Below are 24,368 nucleotides of genomic sequence, written 5' to 3' on the forward strand. Positions count from 1 at the left end.
TTGTCTTCTCCTGTTCTTCTTGTGTGATTCATCTTTAGTTGTTTCCATTAATATTTTTCAGTGCAAAATATTTTCTTGTAACAAATCTTGTCAGACTTGTGCTTCAACCTCTGTAATGTAACTACACATAATTTAACATAAAGCTCACATTGAGTAATATTGTGCCCAATTGCTTACCCTGTTGGGCCAAAGATATCTCCTATCTGCGATAATGATGATATTGCTATTTTTTTTTTGTTGCTTTTTTGTGTTATATCTTAATTCCTTCTTAAGAGATGTATGGCAATATACATATGTCCGCTTCCTTTTCATAGTATTCCAATCGATGGCTTCAACTCTTAAAATGTCCCCAATATGAACAGTGATATTTCTGCTTTCCCGTTTATTTATACAATGATTTCTGCCTGAATTCATATAATTATTAAAATTGCGGGGTACTGAAGAAGAAACTGTTTTGTTGATGTGTATTTGACTTATAGACTTGCATATCTATTCTATCAACATACTTAAGAGGCATATTTATGGATGAAATGTATTGGTGCATGTAAATGAGGCACTAGTTGTCCATTTATAAGATAACTGTAGCTTAGGTATTTACGTAAGACACTTTCATGGTAATGGCACAATGCCCTTGGAGATCTTATCTTGTTATCTTATTAAGAAGGTTGTGATGTGAGGTTTTATCAATTCTTTTGTTGTGGTTTTAATGGTTAGGGGTTAGGGCATAGCTTTGCACCATTACAGGCTGCAATTATTGCAATTGCACCAGCATGCCAATTGAAGAAAAGGATACCTACCATTTAATCTTGTTCGGTGAAGCTTTGACAAAGTTGGGGAATCTTACACTCATAAAATTGCAGAAGTTTTTCTATTTTTGTACCTTGTTTTGTGTGAAATAATTGTGCTATATGATTTATATTTTTGTTAGGTATTTTACTTCTTAAGGTCATCAAAAAAACAATAAAAACAGTAGCTGTGGGCAACATTTCCTACCTATTCTACTCTGATTCTATAGACAAATAAACACCAGACAGAAAATAATTCCAAAGGAAAGAGGCTTCCAAATGGTGTGCAGAATTTGATTCAATTTTTATAATTTTTTATTTTTATTTTATTAATATTTTTTATTTACTTGCAATTTTTCTGGATACATATACATACATTTGTATCATACATATATAAGTGATAGGTAGTAGTTAGCTAGATACTTATATGACTGTTTAGCATATAAGTGATAGGTAGTTAGCTAGATACTTATATAACTGCTTAGTTCAAAAAAACAAAAAAAGGTGGAGAGGATAAGAGGCGGGACTAGTAGAGAGTAATTATCAAAAAAAAAAAAACTGCTTAGTTCAAATTGTCGTTCAAATGTAATACTTAAATGCTATGTTGCACGGACACGGACACGGACACGGCGATATGACAATTTTTGAAAAATAAGAACATGACACGGCATAGACACGGCAATTAAATAATTAATTAAATTTTATATTTAGACATATTTTAAAATATTTTTAGACATAAAATTCATTTATGTCTAAAATTTAAATTATATAAGAACTACAAATAAGCAAATTAACACCCAAAGTAATACAACAATTACATATAATGTTTAGAGTACAAACCAAAAGTTTAAATAGACTACATTCAACATCAAACTAGAAACATAAAAGTGATCGTGAGAGTGGGATTAAAAAAAAAACATTATATTATATGGCACATAATATTAATGTAACAACATTATATAATATATATCTCACTCTCACGGTCACACAGTGACCGTGAGAGTGGGATTAAAAAAAAAAGCGTTATAAGTTAAATACTTAAATAAGCAACTCGTCCCATTCACCCAACCAAATGGCCAACAAATATCTGAAAGAAAAAAAAAAAAAAAAACAGAGAGAAGCTTAAGCCAAGAGGTCGGACCTGAGATGTCCACGTCGAGAGAGAGAGAGATTAGAAGGGACAGGGACAGAGCGATGTCTATGGAGCTCGCCGATTGGCCCGATCTAGCTCCAGCGAGGGACAGAGGGCAGCGGCACAGCAGGTAGAGGTCAGAGGGAGGGTGGATGAGAGCTTGAGAGGTGGGTTTCGGGCTAATGAGTTCTCACTTCTCAGACTTTTGTTTTAGGGTGTATCATGAAATCAGTAGTATTGGTAGGTCCATCAGTCAAAATCTGTGATTTTTTTTTTCACTGCTGGCGTGTCGGATGTGTTGGAGCTGCGTCGGCGCCGTGTCGGATGTGTTGGAGCCGTGTCGGAGACGTGTCGGAGAAGTGAAAAAAAAAAAAAAAACAGACACTGCTTGGACACCGACGTTTGGCGAATCGTATCGGTTCCGGTGTCCGACACGTGTCGGACATGGACACGTCGCCAAAAATGGCGTGTCCGTGCAAACTAGCTTAAATGTAAGGGAATATAAATAAGAGGTCATTTCTCTTTGAAGTTATTAAACACTTCTCATTTCATTGGAGCTTATGATAGAATTATCAAGTTCGCATGCTCCACTGTGGACTTCTAGTTGTTTTCTTAGAAATGTATTGGCCTTCTTTGTACCTTGTATAGATTCTAGACACACATGCAATTCTTATGTACAAACTACAATCTAATTAGAACAGGTTTATGACTACATTGACTTGTAACTAACATTCGGGTTGTCTAGTTGGTAAGATACCGGGCTAGCAAGTCTTAGGACTTGGGTCCAAGCGTCAAACAACTAGCTGTGTGTTGATGCTCCTTATATATTCCATCTCCATTCCAAACGGTCGACCTAAAAAATAAGTGAGTTTCTCACACAGATCGAAAGTATGGGGTCTCGCTTGGGAGCAGGTAGAGTGTTACTATGGTTGCGCCCATGTAGGGAAGTCACACTAGTCGTCTCCTTCTACCCATTTTTTATTTACCAAAAAAAAGAGACTACATTGACTAATATGGAAAAGTTATTAGTAGCTGCACCATTCAAAATTGAAGAAAACAAAATAGATGTTCTTAATGCTTTTATATTGTTTTTTGCTCTTAAAGTTGATTGAAACCTTACTTGTATCATTCCCAGCTCACATTAGGTTGTCTTGTCAATACTTCAGGCCTAACTTAGGCTTATGACTACTTTAACGTGCCAAATTCTGAAGAAAACACTATCTATTTATGGGAAAAATAGCTATTAGGCTTATTTATTATTAAGTTTAGAATTGATGTTACAAGTACCGTGTGTCTTTGGTGTGATGGTCACTCTACAAGTGTAAAGAGTTTGTGGGGTGTGGGAGCAGGAGCAGGAGCAGGAGCTAGGGTTCGAGTATTCAGGAGGAAGCTTAGAATTAAATATTATTATTTATTTCACCTATCAAAAAAAGATGTTACAAGTAGCAATACATGCGTTTTTACAGTCTATAAATGAAGCATACATATAGTGAAAGAGAGCAATATTTTTTTTGATAAGTAAAACAGAGCTTTACTTGTGACGTGATCTGTCAACCATTGGACTACTTAAGCAACTGTATAGGAAGCCTTCCTGTTAAGGCCATATCCTTTTGGAGCTCCAGTACCTCTGTGAATCTTCAAGTAGCCGCTCTCACCCCAGTTGGTTCCCCATGAATTCTTCAATAACCAATACTTGGTACCATCATCACTTGTTCCATACCCAATTGCAATAACAAAATGGTTTAAATTGGTCCACACACTCCTGTGAAAACACTGCTGGTGTAGAACTTAAAGTCATGACTATAAGCGTCGATGGCAATTGAAACTGGCTGGGTGGCCACTGCTTGTATTAATGCCTTCTCATTATTAGAAGGTACGTCTTCAAATGCACTCATGTAAGCTGCATAAATAGATTCCTTTTCTTGGTCACAAGTTTTATTTATAGCCTCATTTGGTAATTTTCTTCAGTGGCTAGTCCTATGTTTTGTTTTATATACGAAAAGGCATTATCCATGGGACCACCATGGCAGCCATGATTACCTTCCACAGCACAGTCCAAAAGTCAGACATAGAGATTAAGTTGTGAGTTTTGATTTGGATGATCCCTTCTGCTGCCACTGCTAAAAAGGCCCAGCAACATTCTGCATGCATAATAATAAACCATAACAGAAATCTTGTAAGGCCAACAAGAAGTGCGGCAATTGAAAATAAAATTTTGAGTTTCAGATAATGCGATCCTCTTACCCTAGTGGTCTTGTTTCTTAATGGATGTAATATGTTAAGAATAATAAGGAAACAATTCATTCTAACTGTAAGAAGCCACTGCCAGCACCAGATTGGGATCAATATGGCAAGACATAGTCAACGACACTATTGCATTTTCTGCCTCTATATAGTTTAGCATTATTTTAGGGATTTGATATGGTAGACTTGCCGTGTATAGATTCAATTGCCTCGTACAGATTCTTCTTGCATTATATTAAAGTCAGTGAACCCTTCTCAACAATTCAAGTTGAGTGTTTCTCCATAATCTCGCTCAAGGTTTTAACAAACCTTTTCATAATAGCTCCTTTCTCTCTCCAATCCATAGCCATTGGAATTTTGGTCAGGTCTTTGTACTTGAATGTTATTGTTTCGAGAGAATTTGTCTGGTTGGAAATCTTGTTTCCAGCAGGAGAGGAAATGGATTCGTCATTTGTTAAGTCTGCAAATTCATTGGCACGTAGCTTGAACGTCTGATTCCCTTCATTATTGAGTTTGTCTATATATTCTATGTTGTCCTTGAAATACTTTTCTCTCTGTATTGTCTAGATAGTTGCATCTATACTGAGCCATCCATTGCTCATGTCTCTCAACAAGGGAAGCTTCAAGCAATGTGCGGGACATGGCTTGAGATATCAAAGTTCCCAGAATAAATAATGACTGTGATAAGTTTGTTTCTGTGTTTTAAAAGCCATTATTTACAAGAAGAGGGTTCTTTGGCAATAACTTTGGAAGATTAATGAATGGTAAGGAAGACAGCATACATTTTCCCAATATATAGGAGATGAGCATCCTCACTGGCTTTCATTAGATGCATCTAACATTTCAAACTGGACTATTGCAATAATGTTGACAGTGGCTGGCTATTGTTCTTTCTGCAGAATACAAATGAACTTGAGAGTTTTGGCAAGACATCAATCTATAAATTTAGTATTGCTGTCAATGCATCCAAGTTGTATCCATTAATTTATTCCGGAGTGTTCTGGACTGATGTTGATGAGTGATGACTAGCGATTCTTGCAGTTGTTCTTTCCTATTTTTTTTCATTTTCAATTCACGTAATTGCTCATATGTTTGTCAGTTTATAGGATTAATACCCTCTTTTAAGTTCTTAGGTGACTTTAACAGTTAATTTGGCTTTCATTGGATGCACTTGTCAAACTGGACTGTTGCTATACCTCTGACCCTAACTGTGGCTGGCTATTGTTCTTTGTGGAGAACAATAATGAATTCTCAAGTTCTGGCAACCAACTTTCTAGCAAGACCTATCATCAATGAATGTGGTGTTGCCGTCAATCCCTTCATCTAAGTTGTTTCCATACAGACTTTCTGACCGTATGCACACGAGTGTTCTGGATTGATGATGATGACCAGAGATTCTTGCAGCTGTTTCTTTCCTAGTTTTCCAATTTTTACTTCAAATGGCTCGTATGGTTGTCATTAAGTAATAATCGTCAAAAGTATTTCAAGTAATAGCTAGAACTAAGAATGTTGACATTAAGTTTAACTATTTCAGTGATCAAAGATGCAATTCAACAGCATCTAGTTATTAATCAATAAGGAATTAGACTACCACAATGCATGAACCATCCTTAAAGTTTTAAGGTAAATAAAAGAGATTGACCTCTGCCAATCAAGCATGAAAGAACTCAGTACAAACCAATGACTTGTCTCGCCCTGCCCTTTCAGTTTTATGCAATTTGCCTGATTTTTGATGTCGATTCTTAGTTCTTACTAATCCAACGAAAAAGGTGCTAGTTCACTGAGCTAGACTACGACTATTAAATTGGATATAATTACTACTGAGAAGATTGTAAAATTGTGATTTTCAACTATGTTGTGTTGACTTTAATTCCGTGTCAAATTTGATTGTAATTTCTTTAATAATTTTCCTTGTATCTATGTGGGATTAATTGTAAGGGATGAGTGTAGAGGTTGGTGAAGACTCAAGCTTCAAAGGATGAACAAGTGGATTTCGCGACTGGCTTGTAAGAAGTTTACCCGCTAAAAGAGCTATGTGTAGAGCACATGACTAGAAGATGAAGAGTCGTGCCAGGTTGGATATTTCGTGAGTATCTCGCGGGTAAGGCCAACCTGCGAAACTCTCTATTTGGCAAAATGTTATGTTTTGCTTTACCATGTCTTTACCCATACTCTCCTTACCCACAAATTGTAAGGAGTACTTTTCAGAGAAAAAACTCTAGAAAATATACTTGAGAGATAGAGATTGTCATACCCACAATCATATACACATTTCCTTGTTGTTTTCCTCAACTCTTACCTCTCAATTTCTATATCTTTGAAAGGTTGTTAGCCCAAACACTTACCACACTCATTCTAAGTGTAAAGTGAGATTTTGGTGCTACTGAGAAGCATTGGAAGGAGCCATTCATTGGCAGATGCAATCAGGGTAAATTGCGGGATCTAGAAAGCTAGAAACGACAAGGTTCCGAGAAATTAGTTGGTAGCAGGAGCTTGTAGAGCTCAAATACATAGGATAGACTAGGTTTGGAGGGTCTTTTGTTATTCATGTACTCCAACTTTATTCTCTAGTGGATCGATTTCGACTTGGAGGGTCGCTGAAAGTTTTTTGCCGAGTTCTTCGATTTCCTCTTTGATAACACGTCTCGGTGTTATCTTGTGTTTGCATCTCTCTTCCCTACTCATTAAGCTTTCCTTTTATTGTTGACAATGGATGAATATGGCTTAGGGTAGTGATAACGGTTCTTTGTACTTATTTACTCTTATTCCACACTTAGTATAAGTTAGAGTAAAAGCTATCTAGCTGTAATTTTTAATTGGGAGTCTAAAAAAGCTCTTGTGTTTTTGCACAAATCCGAGCTTTCAATTGGTATCAGAGCGGGTACATTTATTGGATTTCATTATCCTATTGTGATCTTAGACCCCAAGTGAGATGGATAGATCTCAATCCCTTAATGCTCCCCCTACTTTGATGGGAGTAACTATGCTTCTCAGAAAGTAGGTATGCGTGCTTTTCTTTGTGCCATTGATGAGACGGTGTGGGATTCTGTTGAGAATAGATATGTAAGACCCACTACGGCTAAATCTGAATGGGATAAGGTTGCTCTTGCTTTGGCAAATGCCAATAGCAAAGCAATTAACGCTATTTTTTGTGGTGTTTCTACTAATGAGTTTCACAGGATTTTGCATGTGAAGACCGCCAAAGAGGCGTGGATCATTTTTGAGACAACCTATGAAGGTATCAAGAAGATTAAGGACGCCAAGCTTCAAATGCTCATTGCTCGGTTTGAAGAAATAAAAATGAATGACGATGAGTCCGTTGATTCCTTTTATAAGAGACTCAACGAGATAGTGATTGCCAAGCTCAATATTGGGGAGAAGATTGAAGATGCCAAGGTGGTGAGGAAGATCTTGAGATCCTTACCCGAAAGCTTCCATGCTAAGGTCACAGCCAGAGAGGAGAGTAAAGATTTGGATGAGATAAAGATTCAAGAACTCATTGGATCTCTCCAAACTTATGAGCTCAGACTACCCTCTCATAAGTCCAGCAAATCACTTGCTCTTAAAACTATAAATGAAGAATGCGTGATTCCTCTGATGAAGATGATGTAGAGAAGGAAGTGGCGTTTCTTACGAAGAACTTCTAGAAATTTCTCAAGATGAAGAATAATGGGAAGTCGTTTGGCAAAGGAAAGTTTTCATCCTCAAAAAATGACAAGAAGGAGTTCAAGAAGAAGGATGGGAAAGACTTGTCATCAACTAAAGGAATTGTGTGCTATGAATGTAATGGGCATGGACATCTCAAGAAAGAATGTCCAAACTATTTGAGAGGGAAGGGTAAAGTGTTTGCAACCACCCTTAGTAATTTAGAAAGCTCAAATTTCGATGCAGAAGGAGAATGTGATAGTGAGGGAAACTATTCAGCTTTCATGGCAATTTACTGCAGTTGACTCTAGAGATGAGTTGAACGACTTGGTTGATGAGCTAGGTGTACAATCTGAAAGAGAAGAAGTTGATGATTTGGATGATGAGGATGTATGCCTCAATGAAGGTGAGAAGAACCTTCAAGAAGTGTACGATGCGTTGCTTAAAGATTGTGGAAAATATGCCAAGGTTGCAAAGAATGCAGTTAAGAAGATGAAGAAAATTGAAGAAGAGCATAAGTCCATACTTGTGCAACTCAAGGATGAAAAATGTGAAGTTAAAGGGCTAAAGGAAGAATTGTTGAATGCCTACTCGAAAATTAAGTTCCTTGAACTTGAAATCATTCAAGCAAATGTCAAAGTGAAGTATATTTCCACCAAGAAACTTGACAGTGTGCTATTCTCTCAAAAACCTTAAAATGATAAGATCGGTCTAGGTTATACCAGGGAAGGAAGCTCAAGTAGCGAACCTAAGAAGGAAGTGAGGTTCGTTTTGGCCAAGAATGTAGAAAAGTATAAAGTGGGGAAGCCTGAGATTGAGACCCCTGTTGTTGTAAAGAGAACTATTGGTGCAAAACCAAAGGAAAAAGGGAAGTCATTACCCAAAGTCAAAGGGGACCTCAAGTGAAGCATTTTTGTCACCATTGTGGCGTGTGAGGGCACACAAGACCAAATTGCTTCAAGCTGCAAGCTTCAAGCTTTTAAGAGAGCTGAATCCCTGCGTGGCCAAGATAGCTCAAGAAGAATGCTGAAGGGAAACCAAGCTAAAGGAGAAACTGAGGGACAACTCATTGGAGATGTTATGGAGATTTTGAAAAACATTTCATCATGCCTTGCTAGCTTCATTCCGAGGTTTGAGAGTTATGTCAGTCGTACCCCTCCATCTAAGGATCTAACCCAAAACACTCGTACAGTGTGGGTGAAGAAGGGCACTCATGCATGATCACTTACTATGCCTATGCATTAATTCTTCCAACACATTAGGGTTATAGTTTCATGCATCATGACATATGTGACCTTGTGTTCTTGCTTCCGTTTTTAAGTATGTTTCTTTTTCAAGTCTTTATTCGTTTTCCTTGTTTTTTGTTGATCTTACTCTATTAGTTTTTTTTTTGAGTGTGTTGAAAAATTTAAAAACCCATAAAAAGTGAAAAATCCAAAAAGTTTGATCGCTTATGTTGTGTATATCACATGTGAGTTTGGCCTAGTACCTTCATACTAATGGCGTAGTGCATTTATGAGCTTAGCTTGTTATGTATGCACATTCTTTAGGTGTGAGCGACATCTAGAAATCTACGTTTGATTGTTGTAAATAGATCTTCAAGCTTGTCATGAATGATTGGTCAATAGTCTTGCTTGATTTTGATACATGCGTAGACTTGTGCCTATATATTTCCTTACATTTTTTTTTCAAAAGAGCTCTACAAATGCCAATCTCTAAAAAGAGAGAGCTGAAAAAGTCTTGCTTCGAAAACTAGTTTAATTAGGAAAATGTGGAGCAAATTTGTATTAAAATGTATGCAGTCAAAGCCAAAGGCTTATTTGTCAAAGAAATATCAAAAAGTTCATGGCATCGTTTCTAAAAAAATTGAGTTGTATTTGATCAAAAGCATGGAAAATGGAAGCCAAATGAAAAACTTTCAATTAATTGTAAACACATTGGTGAGGGGTCATATATGTTCATTTCTACAAGTGAGATAAGTCACTTGACTGAGTACTAGTTGTGTATGACTTGATTGAATTAATCATTAAATCTTCATACTAGACTATGCACTAGTTCATACTTAATCCACACACGTAACACACAAGTCTAAGGTTCAATGAATGCTTATTCCATTTGTGTGATTGTACGTGTTCAAATGTGATGTGTATACTCAATTCATTGATGATCAAACCGAAAAAGATTTTTGAGTATTTTATATGTTTTGAAAGTGTTATTATGTATTTTGTGTCTTTAGATTTTTTTTAAATAGTCCATTTCATTTTTGTTGAAAAACTCTTTTAGAGGCATTTTCGTGAGTAAGTCGCCAGTAAGAACCTACCCGCGAAAATGAGGAAGTCAATTTCAGTATTTCTTGAAATTTACTCAGAGAGTTTCATGACTGATTTGCAAGTAAAAGCTCCCCGCGAAATTTGTCAATGTGCTTCAGAGGCCATTTCGCAAGTAACTTTGTGAGAAGCTTACCTACAAAATGAGTGGTTTTGCAGTTTTTAAAGGCCAAACAGTGACAGCTTTTCAATTATCTCTTTTTGCCTGCTCCGTGCCTCTCTCAACCCAAAAAACTTTTTCACTCAAAATCTCACCCAAAACTCAAGATCAATCCTTCCTAAAACTTATCTAAGGTATGTTTTACCACCTTTTCACTCTTGATTCCTTAGCTTAAGTCTTAGATTCTAGGATTTCTAGGGTTGGGTTATTGTTGAAAGGGGTTAGGAAGACTTAGTTTTCTTGAATTTTTTTTTTTTTAAATTTTCTTGATTGGGCTGTGTCCTATTGTGTTTGTTTGTGTTTGTGTTGGCCCCAAGTGGCATAACATGTATTTAGGCAAGATTTCAACATGTTCATACATTGTTTTACATGTTAGTGGTTTGTATGCACTCTAAGTGTTTGATGGAATGCCCTAATGACATTTTCTTGTTGTTTTGGACTCCGATGAGTATCAAATTTTGGGAATTACTATGTTTTTACATTCTTAACATGTTTTAAAAATTGATTGTGTGTTTCACGCACTTTGCCTCTTGAGTGTCTTGTCATGAATTGCTTATGCATTTCACATGCACACCACATGCACACTTGGTGCACATACTTGATCACTTGACATGTTTAGGCAAGTCTTGTTAGACTTTTAGCACTTAAAACATGGACTTGTCGCTTTGTTTGTTTGTGTTTATGCTTTTTAGGACTTTTTGTTCGTTTTCATGGACTAACTTGTATCTAATCAAGTTTGTTTCCTTGTTTGTATTTGTCTTTGTTTCTTTGTGTGGTTGTTCTTTTTGTAGATGTATCGTCGTTCCTCTTGTGAAAAAAAAACAAGTGATTGACCTTACATCATCCCCTATATCAAAGTGGACCCGTCATTCATCCGATGATTTTGACAACAAGAGATTCAAGACTCTCTTGGATTTTCAGTCTTTCTCCAACAACTTTGAGAGTGCACCTATTGTGGTGGAAAGGATTGTACGGTTTGACACCTTGGGAGCCACCTTCATTGCTAAGATATTTACAGATAAAGATTGGGCAAAGCTATTTGGAAACTTTGAGGATCTCATTGACGAATTGGTCAAAGAGTTCTACTTGAATGCTTGGTTCATTGGAGCTGAGTTGAAGTGCTGGGTTCGAGGAAAGGATTTTATCATCACTCCGGATTATCTTGCGAAGATTCTTCATATTAATTGTCCAACGAATTTGGACATTTCACCATATGATGACAGACTAGCTCTAGTGATAGAGATTCTTGACATTCTAGGAGTTGATCATGAGGTCTCCTCCAAAGGCACTTCCATTGGTACTACAAAGTTTGGACCGGAATTGAAGACTCTCACGTTGATCATGTTTTCCAACCTATATCCTCTATCCAACACTGGTTTCGTCAATCTTGGAAGAGCACAATTTTTGTGTGATCTGATCAAAGGAGCTCAAATTGACATTTGTGCTCCCATTTTTTAGACCATGGGGAAAATGACAGGACGATCAGCTGCACGAATGTGTCTTCCCCTTTGTAGTCTTGTCATGAAGATCATGGTTCTTAAAGGTGTTCATCCACCAAAAGAAGGAACTATCTTGCTTCGTCAACGACCAATCTTAATGATGTCACTTCAAATGAGCAAGAGTCACTCCTCTATTGAAAGGGCAAAGCAAAGTCCCTCCAAAACTCCAAAGAGTGACTCCTCCCAACATGCCACTCCTTCCAAACAACAATTAGCTGATCCCACTATCCCCGAGCATCTCGAGACTGTATTTCCTCACACTCTTGAGTCGCAGTCTACTAGCACTCAACCGGGACCATCTAGTTCTCATTTCGATAGGTTGACAACCTTGGTTAAGGGATTACATGAGTGTATTTTTGGTCTTGCTAATGTAATATACTCTACCAACAACTAGGTTCAGATTCGTCTAACCACCATTGAGACATTGTTGGATGAGATTCAATGCAAACTAGAGGAAAGCCTTCAGCTATTCGTGCCAAAAAAGGGGAGAGCAACTCATTGTATATCTTTGACTATAGCATATAGTAAGGGGGAGGGCATCACATGAAAGGAGGTGTGCATATTGAAATGGGGAGATTTGTGGGCTTCAAAGGAGGAACCTTACCTATAGACACACACTTTTGGATAGTCTAACCATTGTTTGGCTAGTCTAGTTTACTTTATGTTTTTATAGCTTTTGGATATTTACAATACTTTCGTTGAAAGCTTTCAAGTACTTTAGTTTAAAACTTAGTTTTCTTTAGTACTGTTTTGTATCTTGGTTTTTATAGCCATGTTGATGCTTATTGCTTTCTAATGCTTTTAGCTTTAGTTTCCTTAATGCATCATGTGTTTGTTGGACATGCAATTGATTTTAGCATTGCTCTTAATTGGATTGTGTGTTCGAATGATCATTTACTTAATAAATGTTCATTGTTGTCATTTCCTAATGACTGTTTATGTTTGATCAAGTTATGCTTTATAGCTTACATTTCATTTAGTATCTTGATCACATTTTACTTGTTCTTTATACATACCTTGTGTTCTACTTGTCGTGAGCTCAATGAAAGTTTGTTGTATGTGAAAGTGTTTCAGGATACATGTATAAATGGTGCATATGCTTCACAGCTTCTAGAATTAGGTGCAAGTGAGTTTTGTCTATGTTCCTAAACTCATGTTTTAGTCTAGAGTCTGTTTAGGGTTTTTGTCAAGGAATAGCCAAAGGGGGAGATTGTAAAGTTGTGATTTCCAACTATGTTGTGTTGGCTTTAATTCCATGCCAAATTTGATTGTAATTTCTTCAATCATTTTCTTTGTATGTATGTGGGATTAATTGTAAGGGATGAGTGTGAGAGATCAGTGAAGACTTAAGCTTTAAAGGATGAACAAGTGGATTTTGTGAGTGGCTTGCGAATGTTTCGCGAGAAGCTTACTCGCGAAAAGAGCCACATGCAGAGCACATGACTGGAAGATTAAGAGTCGTGCCAGGCTTAATATTTCACGAGTGCCTTGAGGGTAAGGCCAACCCGAGAAGGACCTACAAAACTCTCTGTTTGGAAAAAAGTTATGTTTTTCTTTACCATGTCTTTACCCACACTATATATACCTTCATTACCCACAAATTGTAAGGAGTGCTTTTGAAAGAGAAAACCCTAGAAAATATGCTTGAGAGTTAGAGATTGTCATACCCATAATCATCTACACATTTCCTTGTGGTTTTCCTCAACCTCAACCTCTCCATTTCTATATCTTTGAGAGGTTGCTAGCCTAAACACTAACCACACCCATTTTGAGTGTAAAGTGAGATTTTGGTGCTACTGGGAAGCATTGGAAGAGCCATTTATTGGCGGATGCAATTGGGCTGAATTGTGGGATTCGGAAAGCTAGAGAAGGCAAGGCTTCGAGAAGTCAGTTGGTAGTAGGAGTTTGGAGGGCTCAAGTACATAAGGTAGACTAGGCTTGAAGGGTCTTTTGTTATTTATGTACTCCAACTTTATTCTCTAGCGGATCGATTTCGACTTGGAGGGTCGCGGAGAGGTTTTTCACCGAGTTCTTCAGTTTCCTCTTCGATAACACGACTCGGTGTTATCTTGTGTTTGCATCTCTCTTCCCTACTCTTTAAGCTTTCCTTTTATTGTTAACAATGGATGAATATGGCTTAGGGTAGTGATAACAGTTCTTTGTGCTTATTTACTCTTGTTCTGCACTTAGTATAAGTTAAGTAATTTTTAATTGGGGGTTTGAACAAGTTCTTGTGTTTTTGCACAAATTCGAGCTTTCAAAGTATTCCACTTGTTGAAGTCAAAACCTGTGCTTTGTGAGCCCAAAAATGGTTCTCCAGAGAGAGGGAGATTGAACAAGTACTAACCATGGAATGTTTTCTTGTTGTTCATAAACTTAAAACCTTTTGAATTGCTGCAATGTTTTGTAGATTCTCAAATGTTTTGGGATGCTTTGGGAGTGTTTTGTTTTCAAACTGAATCGAGATTTAAACGTTGGTTGTTTTGATTCATTTATTTTTTGTTTGATCTAATTTATTTCTTTGTGGAGATCTTAAACAATGAGTTCTCTTGAATTATTAGCTTCAAGTCTTTGAAAGACTACTTTTAGAACATAGGATTTATTTCTAGGGGCCTAACTTTCTTGATTATCCATTAACTCTTGACTCTTGTAATTGCATCAAATATTCTGTTTTTATTTTGAGCAAAACTTAGGTAGGTATAGTTGTATCTTAGATTACATTTTCTAGATAAATTCAACGAGGTGATTGCATTTATCAATATTAAACCACATGGTTGACTTGATTGTCCTTGGAAAAAGACGATATTATTTATATTTTATTGGCGTTATGGTAATGTGATTGAATTTAATTATACTTTTTTTGGCCTTTTGGCTAAGATCAAGTAAATGAATTTAATTGTAGAATTTAAGTAAAGCGAAATTGTACCTAAGTTTTTTCATTTTATTTTTGGATCATCAATTTTAGAATATATTATCTTGTATCAAGAGCCTTATAATTTAACTAGTTGGAATCTTTTTGTGATTTTAACGAAGAATTTTTATTTATGGGAAAAGTAACTATTAGCTTATTTATTCTCGTGTTCAAATTTTGACATTACAAGTAGCGATACAAGCATTTTCACAATCACAAAAAATTTAACACAATTATAGAGAGAGAGAGAGAGAGAGAGAGAGAGAGAGAGAGAGAGAGAGAGAGAGAGAGAGCAATACTTGTAGTTGACTTGATCGGTCACCTTTGGAGTACCTAAGCAACTGGCTAGGAAGAATTCATGACAAGGCCTCAGAGAGCTTCTGTAGCTCTAGTATTTCTCTGAATCTTCATGTGGCCACTCTCACCCAAGTTAGTGCCCCATGAATTCTTCATTATTAACCATTACTTGGTCCCATCATTACTCGTTTCATAGTCAATTACAGTAACAAAACAACATGATTTACTTAAGTCGGTCCCATAATATCTCTTTTGAAAACTTCGCTGGTATAGAACTTAAAAAGACTTGACTTGTACTCTTAATGGCAACTGAAACTGTCTAGGTGGCCACTGCTTCTAGTAATGCCTCATTATAGGGAGGTTCGACGTCTTCAATTGTACTTATTTGAGCAGTGTGGACGACTAAATTTCTTAGTTCGAAATAAATCAAATAAGTAAAATAGTTTCACAAATGCGAATTTGTATTAATGAATATGTGGTACAATTCTCTGTGTTTACAAAAGAGTGACCCTCTGATTTGATCTCCTTGAAAGATTTGTCAATTGTAATTGTGGTAATGTGATTTTGATTTGAACACAAAATATCCTTCAATTTGGCTAAGGAATGGATCGAAGATCTTTGAAATGGAATTACAATGAATTTCTGGCTATGAGCTTGTTGAAGTTCTTTGTTCTTCACATTCTTCGTGTTCTTCGTGTGTTCTTCGTCTTTGAAGATTTGTGGTGAAAGTTCTTCGGGGCTTTAGAGGCTTGAATCTGTAGAGCTTAACTGATTTGTGGTTTGTGAGGTTTCTGGAGGCTTTTGAGCTTGATTCTAGTGAACTTTGAGATCTAGGAATATGATTTGGATGATTCTTCTTTGAATGTTCTTCATATTTGAAGATTTGTGGTGGAAGTTCTTCGCGGCTTTGGAGGCTTGAATCTGTAGAGCTTCGCTGATTTGTGGTTTGTTGAGGTTTCTAGAGGCTTTTGAGCTTGATTCCAGTGACCTTTGAGATCTAGGCAGGTAGTTTAGATGATTCTGCTTTGAATGTTCCTTGCATTTGAGGTTGAAGTTCTTGAAGTTCCTGAAGTTCTTGGAGGCTTTAGAGCTTGATTCTAGCAGAGTTTCAATACTTCTGAATCTTCTTTGATGCTGCTTGTGCTCTAGATGGCTTGGTTTGTCTCCCCCCTAATGTCTTAGGAAGGCTTTTATTTATAGGAGTTTAGGGGTGGGGTGAGCGACACGTGGCGGAGTCTGATTGGTGACACATGTCACAGTCTGATTGTTCCGCTTATGTCATTGCTTACACGTGTTAGATTGCTTGTGTCATCGCTTACACATACTGATGCATTTCATGCCTCTATTTCAATGACACTTGGTAAATTTCTATTGGTTTCTAAATAGTGATAGCAAAACCTAGCAACAGTACGTGGCGCTTTGTAATTGGTTGTATTTTGTGGACTTGGTAGTATGATGTGTCAGCTTGTGATAGGTCGGGAATTTTCCCTCTCTACAAATGCCCCCTCGAGACTTATTCATGCACACAGTTTTGGAGTGTGGTGAGTGAATGAGTCTTGAAAAATGGATTTATATACTTTACTCTTCAAGTGAAGTAGTTGAAGGTGGTGGAGCTTTTAGCAGGATGAAGTAATTTCAGAAGAGTAGACCCACCCATATGAAAGGCTTTGATGAGACCGAAAAGGGGTCTGGGAGTATTTGAATGTACTTGCATGATTGAGCCTTCTCAACAGAGGTTAAGTCGAAGTAATTTCAAAAGAGTGCTCTATGGCACTTGAAGTGGGTTGGTGAGGCTGAAAGTCATTTGCAAGAAGTTGGATATACTTGCAAGATTGAATTATTTCGGCAGAGGTTAAGCTGAAGTAATTTTAGAGGAGCATTTTGGATCGTTGGTGGCGATCATAGGGTGTAGAAGATGGAGAAGAACTGAGAATGTTGGCTGGGTACAGCATGCAGAGTTATGGGGCTAGCCTCGCATTTTTAAGAACTCCTAGTGAAGTTATATCTGAAGGATATACTTCAGACTACAGTGAGAACATGTGGAAGAGTGGTTGAATGCGCATGTGTTATTGTTTCACACAGGTAAAGTTGAGATAATTTCAGAAGCTTATAGATTCTAGGTATGCTGATGTTGGTGGTGAAGAAGATAGAAATGAAAATGAAGTGAATAAGTGAAACATATGACACCATGGCGCTGGCCCTGCATGTTGGGGACTCTCTAGTGTAGATGTTTCTAGGAAGTACACCTTGGGATGCGGGACTGATTGCATGCTAAATGAGGTCCGACAGTAAGTCGTTGAATGCGCCTGTGTAACTGGACCATGCTGACGGACATTAAGTTGAAGTAATTTCAGAAGTATATTTTCTAAAATTCTTCAGGCTGATCTTAAGTTGGTGTAATTCTAGAAAGTGTGTTTTGAGGTACTAACAACGATGACCTTTGGGCCCTATGCTGGTGGAAACATGGAATGAGGCTTTGGCGACCATTTACTGACACCAAAGGCTGATTTCTGATGAGCTAGTACCCTGGAGGTCATCGTAAGTGTTGGATGGGAGACAATTTGTAGGATACCCCAACACCTTTTACCACCTTCACCTAATGCAACTTGTTGGGAAAGCACAAAAAAATGGAAGGTGGAGCTAACTTGCGATCCTTGTTTTAGAAACTAGCCAAGTTGCTGTTTGTTCCGAATCACTGCTTTTGATGGGAGACCAAGTAATTGGAGAGAGACTACGGGAGCCCTGATCTTAGGAACATGTGTCTCTGTTGGACTTAGATTTCTTGGCCAACCAAGTCCAAGGAGGCATGGAACGTCGACGCAGACCTTGTTATTAGTAACTTTATGAACAAATGTGGTCGTTAAGTAGGGAAACAAAATTTGTTTGGATCCTAAAACAACGATGATGTTGTGAGAAGGGTTTCTATTGAATCATGAGAGGGTTGATTTCAAACTGATTATGAAGCAATTTTGGTTGCTAGCTGTTGAGAATGATAAGGCCATAGTGAGATATGGCTGTAAGAAGGACTTGAAAATTTGAAAGAAGCAAATATTTATTTCATGATTCAGTGTGTTTTTTTCTTGTTGAGCTTCAATGTATTTGACCCTTCTATTTATAGCAGAGAGATGAAGAATGGTAGTTGGGTAGTTGAGAATGGCAGATGAGACTTTTTTGGTGAGAATGGTGGACGAGAACGGTAGGCACCAAACGGAACGGTAGGTTGGAGACTGGTAGGCACCGAACGGGAATGGTAGGCTGGAGTAGTGACCCAATGCAATTTCAAGTTCGAGACACACTTGTGAGAGTTCATCTGTTCTTTGAAAAGGAAGCCTTGATGAAGTTTGGAGGATAACCCTGAGGGAACCCAAACTAAGTGGATGAATCTCCAATTTTGATTTTGGGAGCTTGAGTTTTGGACATTGCGAGTACTTCAAAGAAGTGGGTCAGATTGGAGGTTTCCAAGTTCAAAACAAATAAGCGGATTTCAAAATCAGAATCTTTGTGAAAATTTAAATAGGACAAGTTTTGGTTTGACATCTTGATTCTTGGTCAAAGTTCACATCAAAACCAATAGCTGTAGAATCACACTATTTGAGCAATTTTGGATTCTCAAATGAATAAATAGACTCCAAAATTGGAACGTATGCGAAAAATTGGGCAAGATAGGTCCTTCTTGAAAATTTTGACTTTTGGTCAAGATTTGTGCAAAAGTCAACTTTCTAGAAAGTGGACTGTTTGTGCAATTTCTGAGTCTAGGTTGATGAAATGGATCCCAAAATCAGAATGTACGTGAAAAATTGAATGGGACAAGCCCATTTTGAAAATTTTGACTTTTTGGTCAAAGTCAAAGGTCCAACTTGGTCAAAGCCCTTCTCTTTTTTTTTTTTTAAATTTAAATTTTAGGCAGTTTGGATTTGGGTTAGTTTTCCAGGTTGGTTCGGGTCAAACCGGTTCGGATCTAGATAGGCGGTTCAAACCGAGTCTGGTGACGTCATGAAACTGAGGCGCGTGTCTAGTATGGCGTGTGGGAGTGCGTTTGTTTAGCTGGAGGCGCGTGGGAGCACGTGTCACTACGTGGAGGCGTGTGTTCGTTGAGGAAGCATACGTCGGAACTTCTAGAGGTGCGTGGCGCGTGGGGTTGAGTTTGGATCCAAAATTTTTAGGTTTTGCGCATCGGGGCCTTCTGGATCGACTGGTAATGCCAGTTCTTTGAAATGAAGTCTGGATTTGTAGGGATATGAACGAATATGCCGCGATCCTATGAAGCTTTTAGCGGCGCGTGGAGGTGCGTGTTTTCCTCGGCAAGATTGAGCTTTCTTGGGTTTTGTCAATTTATGTTGGTTTAAGATCTCTGTGGATTTAGTTTAGTGAAATGAGGATAGGATTTTCACTAGTCTGAAAGAGTAGTCCGCTGGCATTGTTGGACCTATAGCCTTCGTGGTCAATTTTGGCGTTGGCTGCTCTGACAAGATGATGGCTGCTTTAACAGGATGGTATCATGATTTAGACTTGAGAGGTAGGTAGTGAGCCATCTTTCTTTCTTTCTTTCTTTTTTTCTTTCTTCTTCTTTTTTTTTTTTTTTTTTGCATTGAATGACATCTCTTATCTTCAAATTTCGTTGCAGACTTCCTTGACTTTGAGTGCATTTGAGTTGCAAAGTCTGACTTCAAACAATATCTGTTTGGTGGCAGCATTTAATGGCTGGCCGATTTTCTTCATTTTTCTTGTTTGTTATCTCAGAAGTTTTCTATATAAAGGCATGCTATTGCCTTCATCACTGAGGCACGTGCTCAACCTTCAGATTTCTTCTCCTTCTTTCAAATTTTTTTTTTACGTGCTATGAGTTCTTTTTCCATGACAAATTTTTTTGTTGCTTGTTTTTGTTTTGCAGCACAGTTTCTTTGATTTTTGGGTTTTGATATCAAACTTTACGTTGACGTCCTCATAGAAGTGTTTGCCTCCATTTGGTGGCTTTGTATTTCATTGATAGCATAGTTCTTGCACTGGCGTATGCTTTCATGTTGTTACATTCTCTTCTTGCATCAACAATTTTTTAGTAATATTCGTCTTTGCAACGACGTTTCCATAAGGATATTCAACTAGGCAATAATGCTATCGCCAGTACTCATCTTTGAAGTCGTACTAGCTTTGGTGTTAGCAATTAAGCCACACCAACACTTGTCTTTGCAACGCAGCCACATCAAGTATCTTTGCAAAATAGCCACATCAAGAGTCTTTGCCATTGAAGCCGCATCAACATTTGTCCTTATATTGAAGCTACACTAGCACTCTACTTTTGCCATAATGCTGCCTCGACACTTTATTTGCATTGAAGCCATGGCGATATTTATCATTTCCATGAAGCCACGTCAATACTTCATTCGCGTTGAAGCCATGCCAACATCCATTTTTGCCATGAAGCTACGTCAACACTTCATTCGCATCAAAGCCGTGCCAACATTCATCTTTACCATGAAGCCACGTCAACACTTCATTTGCACCAAAGCCATGCCGACATCCATCTTTGACATGAAGTTATGTCAACACTTCATTTGCTCTGAAGCCGTGCTGACATTCATTTTTGTCATGAAGCTACATTAACACTTCATTTGCATTGAAGCCATGCCAATACTCATCTTTGCCATGAAGCCACGTCAACATTCCACACTGGCACTTGCATTTGCATTGAAGTTGCACTAATATTGGCCTTTATAATGAAGATACATTAGCATGAATTTTCAAAGGCAACATAGTTCAGACAACAAGGGTATATAGTACTGTCACCAGACATCAAGATTTTAGAGATGCCAACAAGACGTTGAAGATGCAAGGAGAATGCCAACAAAACCTTGAAGTTTTAAGAAGCTCCCATCAGGACTTTGAGGATGCAAAGAGATGCCAACAAAATCTTGAAGATGTGAGAAGAATGCCGCCAAGACTTTGACATTGCACAAACATGCCCTTAGAGTAGAGATGATGCAACATGAACTTCAAATCTTGGAGGAAGGTGACGTTGTCTAGATTTTAGAGACATGATGTGAAGCGACACCACTCAGAAGGGAGATGATGTGGTTCAAATTTCAGAGTATGAAGCGGCATAACCTAGAAGAGAGATGATGTAGCTTAGACTTGCAAGGTATAAGAAGATGCCCCTAGGAGATAAGTGATGCAAAGCCTAATTCATAAACATGGGAAGATGTCCATAGAAGATGAGCAATGCCATGCAGACTCCATTCCTTGCAACAAAGGTTGAAGATTTTTTTTTACTCTACAACCAAGAATCAACTTATCATTATTTCAAGGATAGCTGAGTAACACCAATTCTTTGCAACTGTAATTTTCTACCACAATGATCTTTGAACATCATATAGTGAGAAATGATTGATCTTAAGCGACACCTTGCCAATCAAAGAGTTCTTGAAAGCATGTTGACGACCTTCGGACAAACTCTTTAAGTTAGACTAGCAATCCTTTTTTTTTTTTTTTTTCATGTGACTGAACTTAGTAAAGAGTACTAAGTTGCCTACGTACCCTGAAGAGGGATCAAATCATTACGTAGTTCAAAAGGTTTTTTTTTGAATGATTTTTTTTTATGATTTTCTTTTTGTTTTTTTACAAAAAGGGAGGGCCCATGTGTGTAATCCTCACCCCAAACCCCACGGAATTTCATGGGTACCAATTGCGCAATAGTGGGTATCACCACTAATCGAACCTGAGACCTCGGCCTCAAGGGCGACAATGGCATCTAGCCACTACGCCACACTCGCAAATGGTGACATAGAGTGAGATTAATTTTTCTTTATTTGTGCACTTTCAAAGGTAATGGGAAGACATCATGTACCCTTGTAGCACTGCAGTGGGTAGTTTAAACTCTTACCAAGGAGCAATCCTCAGTTTTCAAGCATAAAAGCATTTGAGGAACTTCCCATTAATAGGGCCGATCCTTACGCCATCATTGTCAATCAATTTGTAAGCCTTATTGATGTTTGCCCCCTGCTTGAGAGTTGGAAGTACATCACAAGCAACAGTCACATGGTTCGACCCGACAACTTCATCAAGGTCTAGATCAATCTTGTTTTCTTTGGCAAGCTTCATGATTTTTTCTTTGAAGACAAAGCATTTTTGGATTGGGTGGCCAATGATGCGATGATATTTACAGTAGTTAGGGTCATCAACTTTCCCTATGTCTTCTAGTCGCTTACATTCTGGCAATTCAATCAGCTTCAATTGCAATAGTTGTTCTAAGATGTTTGGCACATCTTCATTAGGGAACAGATATGCTTTTTGCTCATGTTCCTTAAAGGTCAGACGACGCACTTCGTTCTTTTGCCATCCTTCAAGTTGTTTTTCATTTGCCTTTGCTTCTCTCCTTGGAACCTTAACTATGGCAATGTTAACAGTTATTGGGTCTTTGAGATTGCTTTTTGCATTCCTGTCATTCCTTCTTACTTACTTTCTGCTTTCCTCAGGTATGGGAGGTTTTGTATTTCCGTGGCTAGAGATACTTAATTCCATGTCGTGCGCACGAGTTGCCAATTCTTCGAATGTTCGGGGCTTTATCCCTTGCAGGATGTATAGAAGTCCCTAGTGTATGCCTTGGATGCACATTTCTATAGCAAATATTTCAGAAAGTCTATCCTTACATTTTAGACTCAAGGAATGCCACCGATTGATATAGTCAACAACGGGCTTGTCTTTCCACTACTTAGTACTGGTAAGCTCCATCATGCTTACCGTGTGGTGTGTGCTATAGAACCTGTTGAGGAACTCCCTTTCAAGTTGTTTCCAACTATCGATTGACTCGGGTTATAAGTTTGTATACCAATCAAAGGCATTCCATTTTAGTGAACGAACAAATTGCTTTACAAAGAGGCCTCCTTGAGTCCCTGCGTTCTCACAAGTTTCTACAAAGTGAGCAACGTGTTGCTTAGGGTTTCCCTTGCCATCAAATTGCAAGAACTTGGGGGGTTGATACCCATTTGGCATTCTTATATTGTCAATGCTCTTCGTATAGGGTTTTGAATATATGAGAGAATTTGTAGAAGAACCTCCATATTGTGCTCGTATGGTATTTGTTATCATGGCCTGCAATTGTTGAACAGATATCGAGGCCATTGAGGTGGAATGTTCTTGTTGGGGAGGGTTTTCAATTTCTTTCCCTTCGTCATCCTTTCCAGATGTGATTTTATGACCATGGCTTGATTCACCAAGATCTTGTACCTTGAGTTTGTTCATTAAAGTTGCAATTTGGAGGTCCTTATCTTCAAGTGCTTTTGTGAGAAGGACAACCCTTTGTTCCATTTCAACCATCTTTTCTTCCATGGTAGAGGTGTTAGTCATCATGACTGACACAACTTCCCAAGATGATGGAGAAGAAAGTGATTTGAAGTGAGCACGTGAAATCTCATCTTTTGGGTTCCCTTTGATGGGAGAGAAATCGTGCGACCAACTTCTTGTGAAGGAAGAAGGGGATTTACCCCCATACTTGAGGTGTTCCAAGGTGGAGATGTCCTTGTTTCTTATAAGAGGGTCTAAGGAGATGATTGTTTGGACCTTAGCTTCCTTGGTTGATTGAGCTCGAAATTGATTGTGAGCTTTAGGCTGGCTACAATTGATTGCACCAATGCAATTGTTGGTGGTAGCCGTACTAGGTCTAATTGAAGTAGCTATTGTTGAAGCTTGAATGTTTTTGCTAGAGGCCATTGAAGTTGGTAGTGAGATGATGAATATTTCTTTCTTTGAAGGAGAAGGAGATGAGAGGCAGAGATGTCCCACCGGGCATGCCAGAATTTGTAGACGCCTAAATTTCTTAGTTCGAAATAAATCAAACAAGTAAAATAGTTTCACAAATGCAAATTTGTATTGATGAATATGTGGTACAATTCTCTGTGTTTACAAAAGAGTGACCCTCTGATTCGATCTCTTTGAAAGATTTATCAATTGAAATTGTGGTAATGTGATTTTGATTTGAACACAAAATATCCTTCAATTTGGCTGAGGAATGGATCGAAGATCTTTGAAATGGAATTACAACGAATTTCTAGCTATGAGCTTGTTAGAAGTTCTTTGTTCTTCACATTCTTCATGTGTTCTTCATCTTCAAAGATTTGTGGTGGAAGTTCTTTGGGGCTTTAGAGGCTTGAATCCATAAAGCTTAACTGATTTGTGGTTTGTGAGGTTTCTGGAGGCTTTTGAACTTGATTCCAGTGAACTTTGAGATCTAGGAATATAATTTGGATGATTCTTCTTCGAATGTTCTTCGTATTTGAAGATTTGTGGTGGAAGTTCTTTGGGGCTTTGGAGGCTTGAATCCGCAGAGCTTCACTGATTTATGGTTTGTTGAGATTTTTGGAGGCTTTTGAACTTGA

The 24,368-nt window shown here is 37.9% G+C and overlaps 1 pseudogene; it reads right to left on the reverse strand.

Annotated features, from left to right (window-relative positions):
- Positions 1-3,483: 3,483 nt before the first annotated feature.
- Positions 3,484-4,276, reverse strand: LOC142635274 (vignain pseudogene; annotated as a pseudogene).
- Between the last annotated feature and the right edge of the window lie 20,092 nt (positions 4,277-24,368).

This window comes from Castanea sativa, chromosome 5 (assembly GCF_040712315.1).
Source record: "Castanea sativa cultivar Marrone di Chiusa Pesio chromosome 5, ASM4071231v1".
In the NCBI taxonomy this organism is placed as follows: Eukaryota; Viridiplantae; Streptophyta; class Magnoliopsida; order Fagales; family Fagaceae; genus Castanea; species Castanea sativa.